This window comes from Corvus brachyrhynchos, unplaced genomic scaffold (assembly GCF_000691975.1).
Source record: "Corvus brachyrhynchos isolate BGI_N302 unplaced genomic scaffold, ASM69197v1 scaffold139, whole genome shotgun sequence".
Lineage (NCBI taxonomy): Eukaryota > Metazoa > Chordata > Aves > Passeriformes > Corvidae > Corvus > Corvus brachyrhynchos.
The window spans coordinates 1,361,858-1,372,154 of record NW_008246062.1 but is presented as its reverse complement, the minus strand read 5'-3'; positions in this window follow the sequence as shown (position 1 = coordinate 1,372,154).

The window sequence follows — 10,297 nt, the reverse complement described above, 5'->3', positions numbered from 1 at the left end:
TCCAAGACTCCAGCAATTTTCCCACCTCCAGATTGGCCATAGTACTGCATCATAACACCACTGGCTTCTACCTCTTAGCCTGACTTTTTAAAAGTCAGTGTAAAATAGTTGCAGATAACGTGGTTGCTAGCAGACTCCAACAGGTAATTTTGAACAGTTAAAATCATGTAACTGCGCCTATGGAAAGTTTTAGGGACATAATAATACCCTCGCCATAATGATGGGCAACAGACACATAGTTATCTCCACTGCAGCAGTGAACAGAAGTTTACAGAGACCAAAAAAAGAAAAAAAATTTTTTTCTTTCAAGCTTACAGCATCTTTAATTGGATTCCCAGGCTTAAGGTAGAGAACAAGAAATGCAGGGAAAAGAAATGGAAATGCTAGAGATTAACTAATTTTAGAATCAACCACATGCTGTTTGCTTGCAGCTGGTGAGTGACCTTTGCATTATTCTCAGCTAGCAGGAAATTCCAATCTACATTAATAAGCAGAATATTGTTCACTCTTCCAACAGTGTTGCTTTAAAGGCTTTCTTGCACACACAGATTTTCTATGCACTTCTTCACACTGTCTGCTTATCTGAATCAGTGAGGTGGTTTGCAACAGTGGGCAACAGTGCGGCTGCTCTCTCAAATGAAACACCCTACTTAGAATGTTTTAAATGGGAATGGAGGAGGGATCCTTCACCCTTCACAGCTATTCTGCAACAGGCATTTCCAGATGGTCACTGCTACAAGACAGTTACTTTCAATCAGGAATTCACCCCAAATTTTCTAAGATTATTTTAGCAATGAAGGATTTAATGTATGATTAGATGAAGACAAATGGGGTGCCATTTGTTGCAGACACACAGTTCTCATTAAACTCAATAATGGCTGTACACAGACGTGACTGGATTTCCAGATTTTGACTGCAACTTGCTGAAATGTTTTCAGCTACAACGAGGCATTTAGAAAGGAAGCTGCAGCACAGTGACAAATCTCTATCTTCAAAATATAACTGGACGGAGGTCCTAAAGTAGTTTACAGAAATATTCTTCTGTTGTTTTCTGTACTACAGAAAGCCTGTCTGTGTGAGGTACCAAAGTGTTCTCCGCTTGAGTAGGAAAGTCCAATCCCATCTAACTGGAAGTGATGGCAATGATTCTGCCCATGCAGTGCCTTCTCCCTGCTTTGCCCCCACACCCACAGCATGCTGCTATCTCCAAGAGAGGCTTCATTCCTGCAGCAGGGAAACCAGGTGTCTCTGTAAGAAGTGCTGAATGAGTTCTGTGGGTACTTAACTACAAAGGAATAGCACAGCATCCAGTAATTCAATGGCTTGCTAGCAGATAGCAAGGGAACATTGTTTGGATGCTGGAAAGCCAATCCAAGACACATGAAGGCATTTCTGTTGGACAGTGGACCCAGGCCCATGTTTTAGTTACAAGCACAAACTCTTCATCTCATTTGGAAACATGAAGTTTCATCTTCCATACTTTGGCCACCTGTCCTCCAAGAGTAGGCTGGTGGTTGCTGGTGGCCCCTGTTCTTCTCTGTCCTGCTGCACCTCTGCCAGCTGCTGACTCACAGCAAGGCAGCATCCCTTCCCTCCTTTTGCTGGCTAACAAGGGTAACAGGCTGGCTCAGGTTTGCAGGGCCCTCTTGAGGTCACCTAATCCAATTTCCCCTGCACAAAAAAAGGCCACCTGGAGCTGGATGCCCAGGACCATGACAAGATGGCTTTTGAATATCCTCAGGGATGGAGACTCCACCTGTGTGTGGAATCTGTGACCATGCTTCATCAGAGAAGAGCACGTTTCTGTTGCTACCCCAATACCTGTATTCATCTTCCAGGGCAAATTGAGGCAGGCAAGTAAGTGCTTGCTCTGCTGCCCTAATGTGGAGACCTTCCTTGAAGAGGTCACCAGTGAAAATTCCTACAGCAGCATTGAGCACAGGAACCCTGGCTTACACTAGGTCTGAGGCATTTAAGTCCCACAAGTATACACATTCTTCCTTCTTTCTAGTAAGAAGACATTGAACCAGCAGGGAAAACAGCCAATTAAACATTTCCCTGCAGGTCATAACCATAGCTAGAAATTCTTAATTAACAAGTTAACACTCATTTACAAAAGGCTTATTAACATTTTTAGGACTGGTATACTCAGCCTGCCAACCAGAAAATAGCCTAAAACACTATATGGGAATCACCAGTTTTTCCTTTTGTATTTGTCTCAGCTCATATACAGCAAGTTTCAGAAGGAAGCATCTAACCTGCTGAAGGTGCATTTATCTGAGGGTTTTTTTTTCTAAATGATTAAAAGAGCTTTTAAAGCTGTAGTTTATAATTGGTTTTGGAAACTATGACAAGGTGTTTACTTTCCAAGACAGTGATTTGAAGATTTTGATTCATTTAAGGGTCAGTGGCTCCATCTGATGATCAAAATTAAAGAGTAATTAGATTTAAAAAATGGACTTGTCAATTTGTCAATTCATTTCATGAGATTAACAGGTGCCTTAACGTTGTAAGGCACTGATGAAGTACAGTGCAGCGTTTCACCTTGGTGTCCTCTGCTTTAAATTGTAGATTTTATGAACTGTTGCTTATGTAAGCCAACACAAAAAGAAACAGCAGCCCAGAACTCAGTCCCTAACAGAGAGATGACCACACCTGCTGGAAAAGCAGTGAAGCCCTGACCCATTTGCTTCCACATGTGAGGTAATGCAGTGATGTCCATCTGCAGACAGGACTTCCGTGGCATCTTGAGCCCTGCCCACCAGCAGCACAGTGAGAACAGATGTTCTGGGTACTTCTGTTAGAGTGGAGAAAAGAATTGCAGGCAGCAAAAATTAACAACACCAGCTCTGCCTTACTCTGCTGATTTTGGAACAGTCTGAATAGCAGCTATCAGCTATTGAAAAAGTGTAAGGTTGGGGAAAAAGACAGTCGAAATTCTCTCTTGTTCACAACCCAAACAACATGGCTTCAAAGAAATAATGCTCCTTATGTCCAGGAATAAAACCAACCGGAAGATCGAACTCAGATGCCTTATTTTCTGCAGGCACTGACTAAAGGGAGCTCCAACATACTAAAGAACAAGATCACATCAGCAGGACATATTTCAATACCAGCACAACCCATGGCAGACAATGAAATGTCTCTCCCCTACTCTTTAACTCCAGCTCTGAGTTATCAGATGCATAAGTATGTTTCATGAGCTTTATATGAACTCCAAAACTCATTTGCTACTCCACCTATCCATACCTCTTCCACATGGAAAGCCTGTGTCCAAGGCTCCTTGTGCCTTTTCTCTAAAGTCAGACAGGTATGCAGTATTGGAGAAAGGGGAGAAATAGCCTTCAGAGAGAATGAACATGCTCTGTTGGCCTCAAGCACTGCATCCCCTCTCCTCTCCATTTCCCACCATCCTCATCCAGCTCAGAAAATGCTGCTTCATTCTGGCTATGCACAGTCAGTAAGAAGGACCCCAGGAGGATGAGGGTTTACAGATTACAATGATTTACATTTCATAGCTCCATCTGACTAGAATGAGATGAGCTTCCCCTGCACTGCAGTGTTACAGAGAGTAGCTCTGAAATTAAAGATAATGGGAGAAAAGCCACATCTACCAAGACCCTTCCTTCCCTGTTTGAATGAAACAAGCAATTAGTGGTTAGCAAAACCACCCCTAGAGCTGCAGGCTGGTGACAGAAATAGGAGAGGTGCCCCAGGCTGTGCAGAGAGAACAGCTTGTCTCCACAGGGATAAGCACAGCACAGTGAACTGCCTTCCCTGAGGTGGCTGAGCCAACGAAGCTCAGTGTGCCAGGGCTCAACCTGTAAGTGCCGTGTGGTGGAATGACCCTTTTTAGTCCCCAGCATCACCCTCTCTGCTGACTGCCGGCATCTGTCCCACCCCTGATTTGGCTACTGTTCTCAGAGTCTCTCCACAGGCTGGAAATGTTTAGGACTCCCTTGTCATCCACCATACGAGAACATGTTTGCACCAAGTTCCCAGGGCGTGAAACACGCTGAGATCATTACCCAGCCCTGCTGTGAGAGGCAGATGGTTTGCACTGAATCTGGCTGGTAGGCTGCTAGTCACACCCATCCCTGCCCACACCAGGTGATGGGCCTGAGGAGGGACTGCTTGCAGAGTCAGGCTGCCACAGCACCACTCTCCCATGGAATGCACACACACAAGCAAAGAGAGGTGACAGATCCATGTGCACAGGCACAGTCATTGGCCTTTGTTGCAGAACATCAGAGCTGCATAGAGAAACAAATTTTTATTTTGATTTAGATTTTGAAATGAATTCATACAAGGAAAAGAAGGAACTCTGTTAATGACAGTGGAACACAGCAGGACCTGAGTGGCTGTATTCTGTTATGATGTGGTGATAGCCTCATTTAAAGGGTCTGAAACACTAGTGCAGGTTTCTCCAATACTATTCTTCTCCCAAACGCATCTTCCATTCCACTCAAGTCTGTGTGAGAGAGGGAAGAGCCAGCATTATTGTAACTGTAATTTAATCTCCTGCTTAAAATTTTTTTTTAAATTCACCTTTTATCTGAAAGAAATCACAACCTATAGTTAAAAAACCAAACCAAACCAGCCCCCAAAAAGACACACTAGAAGAACCTTGACAACCATTATACAGAGGAACACTGGGCTACTGGAGACAATAGGAGATGCATTAGAGAGCTGGGAACAAAGAAACCGAAGCACAGGGTGGAAGGGATAAGCTTACAGCCTAAAGAACAAGATGAAAGTTAACAACACTTGATGCTCACAGGGGCCTTTCTGAACCATTTCATACCATTCTGACTCCAAGTGCTATGCTACCCTACGTTCAAAGGTCACCCTTTGTTAACATCCATAGCCAGACTTTTTCTCTAAAGATAACTTCTGCTTTCCTTCTGAAATGTAACAGGCTGTTGCCTGACTAGGAAAACTAAAGAAACTTGGTTACACAAAGATTTATTTGTCCTTCAACCATCCTCCCCCCAGCTTGCAGCAATACCCCTCCTAGAACACCACCGTCAGGAAGGAGAAAGCATTGCTCAGACCTGGAGTGCATGGTCCAGTTTGCAGGCAGTTGCCATGCAGATCCCAGCCTGCCTGAATTCTGCTCATCCTTCCCATAGTGGGACACTCTTTTGGGTATTTCCTACTCTAATGCTGTGGTTTTTAGTGAACCCTGAAATACGGCATTCTAATTACCTTTCAAAAAGAGCTCTAAAATTGGCTTGTATCAGCCAACAGAAATGTAAGTCAAGGGGAAATGTATAGACCCACTGTCACATAAGCCTCCTGCCCCTCTGCAACCAAACTGTGTAATGGAGGGAGGATCTGCTTCAATCATTATCTCATGACACAACTCCATGTTTCCACATGCTGCTGAAAATACGCTGTCATTTTCCTGAGTGCCACAGAGGTGCTTCAAAGCAGCATGTACCCCACAGCTAAGCAGGGCAAGTCAATGGCATTCTGGGCATTCACCTGCATTTCAGTCAAGATGAGCTAAGTGTGTAATAGCATTTACCTCCTGAAATCTGAACAATACTGAACGACTGAAACATTGTGGGCTTTTTTGCACATGCCTCAAAAACTGGAAGATATTGGTGAGAAGTTTCCCAAGGCCACCTTTCCTCTCTCCTTCCCCACCATGCATACATCAAGACACAGCCTCTGTATTAAAGTCCTTTTCTACTCACCCAAGCTATTAAAAAGCAGGTTTTTCATTTCTAATTAGACTCATTAGACACAGATGTGCTTCTTTCAAAACCAATCAAGCATTTGTAAGGGTCAGCTGACATGGTATTCCAGTCCTCCATAGAAATTAAAGCATGGCTCTACGTTTGGAAATCAGTTCTAAAAATATTATTGCAGAATCCACAAATCTTAATGGCTTAGATCAAACACACTCCACTTAAGTCCTCTAGGAACATCTTCCTGGTGAGCAGCATGCAATGTAACCCTGTGGCAGAATCCTTTCCCACACCCAGAACTGAACTGTTGAGTGCTTTTAAAGACTTGGAGTCATACTGTGGCAAACAGAAGTGGCAGTGTCAGAGACTGCGTGATTTGACCCGCACCACTTCAGCTACAAATGATGCTACATGAAGCAGGATGATGACCATCCAGCCCTGGACTGAGCTGCTCTTATAAAAAGGGCATCTTCCTACCTAGGCAGGTGAGAGCTAAGCCAGTCAGAAAACTGGAAAAACACCACCATTGTGAGTCAGAACCATTCTTTGGTTGAAGTTTTGGGAAGCTGAACTCATCCTTTCTAGTTTGGAATTCCAGCTCTTTATGCCCAATTCTCTTCCTTATTTGCTCTGTACTACCCACTTCAAAGTTTTTAATTCTTACAGAGAACACCCAGGAAGGCTTCACTTCCTCAGATCAACCAGCCTTTGAATCACAGATGTGTTAGTGGTAACATTTTGCTGACTCCACAATGGGCAGAGAGGCTCCTTGGAAAAACATGCCTGCCCTATGCACAATTGTGACCCTTTCCCCCCAGTTTCACACAGGGCACTATACTCTGTCCATGATGATGCTAAGAGAGGGATTTTCAGGCCTCATATTCCCCCAAAAAGCCAGCCTATCCTCCCAGCACTGGAGTAAGCCAGAACTGAATAACTTTTTGCCTCAAGATTAGGATCAAAGCTATTGAATGAATACACTACAATACAATGTAGACACTACTACAACAATACATTGATTGTTGATCCATTGGCAGCTAATTGTAGAAGGAAACTTTATTCCCCTTTTTGTAGTGATTCCATGAACAGACATTATTGTATGGTGAGAGAAAACACAGCCATGTTGGACCAGCTGAGTCTGTAGCAGAGAGCTTTATGAAACAGCAAGTAGTGCAAATAAACATTTATTAATGAGAACAACAGAAACTCAACCAAGAGAACATGTTGAAATAGAAGGCTCCATAAAGTTTGACAGAACAATAGACTGGAGACCAAGCTGTGCTGTACTGATCAGAAGAGCATGAAGGCACAAGGCTTCACCAGGGTAGAATGACCTGTTACACAGAACTGGAAAGGGAAAATACATCTCTGCTCCCTCCAGTATATTCTTTGCCACACCAGTTTTCATTGCCTTGAATTGCAAGGTAAAGATAGAAGCATGAGTTTAAGTGATTTATACCCCTATTAACATCAGAGACTTAAAAATAAAATCAGCAAGCATGAAACATAAATTTAAGTCATTAACTTTCCATTTATGCATTAGTTTTTACTTCGATGACAGGTCTTTCTTCATTTTTCAGACAAGGTTAACTTTCACTTTGCCACTAAATCTAGACTTATAGTTACTATTTGTGCTACTGGTATCAGTCTGCAAAGAAAAATAATCATCCATTGTTGTGTTAATCCAGACTCTGGTGTCACAATAAAATGAATCTGATACCCTCCCTCCAAATTCCTACTCTGCTACTGAAACTATGGAATAGAAATTGGAGGTATAGTGCACAAATATAGCTTTTAAAAGGCAGTGAGAAGCCTTAAAAGCACTGCGCATGTAAGATGATAAATGCATTTTGAAGTAATGTGTTGCAAAATTGATCACATTTCTGACCACAAATAACAAGATTTCAGAACAAACAGATCTCTGCCTCAGTCCTCTTTCACAGGTTGATTATAAAAAAAAGCTTTCTTCCCTTTTTCTCTCAGTAATTTCCCAATTGTGAAATTATTATTAATAAACTGAAAATCTTTCTCATGCCCCTGAAGAGACAATTACCAAAAAAGCTGGGGCTTTGCACGTCAAACATAGGCATCAGGTATTCAGACAGTGACTTGTCCAGTTTGCTAGTTGGACCATAAAGTATGGATATCCACGTTCCTCTGAATGTTTTCTTTATACAGTAGAAAGTTTCTTTCACACAGGTTGAAATTACTTGTCTCGAATCTTTAAAATAGCTGATCACACATATAAAATTTAATTCAATTATGTTAGCCAGTGAATTGCCTGGCATGTTCCATGTGATTATCTGTTACCTGACAGACATCACTGGGTAGAGACTGCAGCAAAGAGCAACAGTACCATAATCCAAATTTGAAATTCAAGCATCTCTCTCTATCTCTTTCTTCTTAAAATCACGTGTGGTAAACACTAAATTCCCTAATTCTGCAGTAGTATTCCCAGAAATCTTCTCTGCACTTTGATATCAAAGTGTTTCTCTGCTCAACTGTCTTTCACACAAGTACTCCTGAAGTGGGTGCTTGAAAGTAGAAGAGAAGTTGGAAACTGTCAAGAGAACAGGCTAACAACTAATCAGACACCTCTGAAGCCTCTCTCTTTGTTTCCAGGGAGCAGAAGTGTGTATTGTTCAGACTTGCACAGGACACTTAAACATGCCTAACCAGATGCTGCTCTGCTCCAGAAGCAGAAGTAATACTGCCTATTCAAAGAAGAGGTAAAAACAATGTGCAGTCTTGAGTGTTTGTACAAAAAGCAACACTTTCTGCTTTTGAATTCTGCTCTGCTGACAACCAGGTGTTTAAAAATGCACTGCAGAACAAGCAAATGTCAGAAAACCAGGGTCTTTAATGCTTTAAGTGATTAAATGAGTGACTTACCTCCCCATGGATGTATTGACAAGAATTGCTCAAAGTGTCATTTAAACAAGGTGGCCAAAAAAGCTGGAATTTGCTCAAACTTGAATGCTTTTTTTTATGGTGCAATTGCTTTTGGATTCTAACATACTGATTTCTATACCAGTACTGTGAAGGGGCCAGCCTGGGCTGTGCAACCCAACTTACAGGGACAGGAAAATCAGAGGGGTCTAGCAGAAGGTAGAGGCCTCTCCCTCAGAAAATTCTGAAAAGGAAGGTGTATATACATTTTGAATTGTTTAGAAAAAGAAGCTTGTGGTGAGAGGACCACCCAAAGTGTTGTATTTAATATTCCCTAAAATGCTCACTCCATTCCACCAGATTTTGGTGTCTACCAAGGTTTCAGAAACTCTGACCTTGGAAAATATTTGACTTTTATGGGCTGTGGCTTTCTATCAGAACCCTTGTTAGAGGTCAGTGGCCTCTGGCACTTCTTTATCACTGCTACTGCTGCCTAATTACAGCCTAATTGCTGTTTCCCATCCCACTGAACACCCAACAAACCTGTGGCTTCCTCTTCTCTCTGTGTCTGTGTTGTTGATTTGAAGTTCTCCAGGGTCTTTTCTCTGCTCTGCTCCAACTTGTCACAGATATGACAGCCTGTGTCATATCTCAGGTAGTTCCATGACCTGTGTGCTGGTACCTGCTGTCACCAGGTACACCCTGTCACACAAAAACACCCTTACAAGCCTCTGCTGAGAAGCTGCAATCTTTCCTTACCTGGTTCACCTCCAGTCTCTTGCAGACACACACAAAGCCTGGTGGCTGTCACATCAAGGACAGAAACCTGCAGTTGCACACAAGCACACCTGGCTTTATCCCGGTATTTAAAGCAAGATCTGACTCCATGGCAACCTGAAGCAATGTGGGGGAACAGCAGCAGAAGGGCTGGCAGCAAGAAGACAGCTTAAGACAGGCATCTTTAGTGATACCTTTGAAAGTAAACTAGCTGATCTGCAGAACCATCATGCAAAATACTGATGTCTTAATCAAGAAAAAGTCTCAACCAAACCCACTCCCAGGGCAGGAAAGGCAGGAAACCCTCAAATCTCTGGTGAGCATGGTTGCGTGCACGTCCAGGAATAAAAAGGCTGCGTCACAGAGTAGACCTTTACAGACTGGCCAGGAAATTACAAAGTGTGTCATTTCAGTCCTTTGGGGCTACTTGTCCTGAGAAACAAAACCCTGCATTGCAGCTCTAAGCCAGCTCCACGGTACATCCATACTACTGTGAGTTGGCATGAACTTTTCAGATACTTTTTTCCATACAGCATGCTGACCCAGCAATGGTCTAGCAGAGACTTGTACTGTATCTCACACATTTACTATATGTTACTGTCCAAACACTTATTAGAAATAAAGTCCCATGTAGTTTCTCCTGTGAACCCAGTCCTCCACAATCATTGGGCAAAATCTTAAATCTCTGTTTGCCCACCCATTAACTTACCGATTTTATAGGCAGAACCAAGGCATACAGGTAATTTAAAACTCTTAACTGATGTCCTTCATGGGGGCATTGCTGAGCCCTTCCATTGTTTTCAGTTTTCTCCAGAGCCCAACACACCATGGGAGCCACAGAAAACACCAAAACCATCTGAAAAGTATTTACTGAGTAAAATTATTTCAAGAAAAAACAGAACAAATACAAGAGGGCAATCCACACAACTTGCTAA